Raw genomic sequence first — 1,607 nt, forward strand, 5'->3', positions numbered from 1 at the left:
CCGGATGAACGAGGTGTGTTCGAGATTTTGCGAGAGGAGAGGTGGTTTCATTGCTGCTCGATTTAAGCTTTTGTGATTTCTATTTGAACTCTGATCGATGTAACTAATTTCTTATTGATAGTTTATTGAGGGTAAGAGGAAATTGCGTTATTCTGTCAACGCGTGCTATAATTTTAACCATTAATAATACGGGAATAATATATGCATTCAAACAAATTGAATAATATTTAGGTTTGTTACGTTCTATTTGAAATATTCACGATTCTGGCATGATATTGTATTAAGAAATTTCTTAATCCCTTGAAATTGTATCTTGCATTCGTATTAAGCGTAGTAACTTATTGTACGCAATTGTTCTCTAGATATCTTCAATCCTCAGTCAAGCAATTTAGGAACATCGACAATAGAAAATAGGTTAATTCTTTACGTTCGTAGCAAAAATATACTAAAAGAACGATCTCGTCTATGATAACGTTTCTCCAGCTGACAGTCTAAGTAAACCGAAGCATTCGCTCTAAAATTGGGGCGAAACTTCGCGATAGACGCGGACCGAGCGACGTTAGAGCTAATTTGTGTCGAAACGCACAGTTTCTACTCATTAGTAACTGTCGATGTTCCATCTAATGTTGTCAGAGGGTTGAAATAAGTGAACGTAACACCGTGAAAGTTGAATTATCCGGCGATTTCCTCGAGGAGCGTCGTACGGTGTTCGTCAGTGAGACAGGTAATAGGAAGATCGTCGAATGTATTACAGTAGCTGAAGCAACATCCAAGCGAGATCTCGGCCGCGATCTCGCTACGTAAACTGCGGCAATTGCGCGTCCCTCCGCCGCCGTCCCGGCCTGCCCGATTCCACGGGAACGCCGAAAAACGCAATCGCGGAGGGAATGCGGACAAAAGCGTGCATCATTATTTTATTCGCGTCGAAGCGGTCCCTCATCCTTCGACGCCAAGGACGTCAAGGATGAAATGGTACCCGTGGGCATTGGAACGATCATCGCTGATCGAGGAGAAATAATTGCCACCGAAGGCGATGGGGGAACTAAATGTGAAACATAGAATAACGTATAGAAGCGTTCAGAATATTCTCCAATGCTAATGCATCGGTAACGATAAATAATCAAACGAATCAAGTGACATTTACGTATCTGTAATCTATATATCGTTAAACAATGAAATACCAACGTGGAAGGATGAACTTCTTATAGAAAATTCTTCTTTCGATGACTATACAGAGTACCTAAGAAACGTTCATATTTTCGTCATTTGAACACCATAAACGGCATCGGCTGCATAATCCGAAGCACCTTCCTAGACGCACGAGCCTCCACTCGTGAAATGAATCAACGGTTACCGTTCATCTGAATGTCCCAAGTGTTCGCCGCGGAAAAACACGAACAATCACCGTTCGCCCGATCTCCCAAGTGTTTACTTAAGGAAACAGATTAACAATCGCCATTTCAGTATCGCGATTGAGTTTAAGGCCGCGAATGGAAGCCCACAGGTAGCCCATAGGAAATGACGAATCAACGGAACAGCGAACGGAAGAGGTGCAGTAGAGGGGTGAAGGAGAAAGAGAGACACCGAGGTGAAGCAAGGCGAGCCGG

This window comes from Nomia melanderi, chromosome 13 (genome assembly GCF_051020985.1).
Source record: "Nomia melanderi isolate GNS246 chromosome 13, iyNomMela1, whole genome shotgun sequence".
Classification (NCBI taxonomy): domain Eukaryota; kingdom Metazoa; phylum Arthropoda; class Insecta; order Hymenoptera; family Halictidae; genus Nomia; species Nomia melanderi.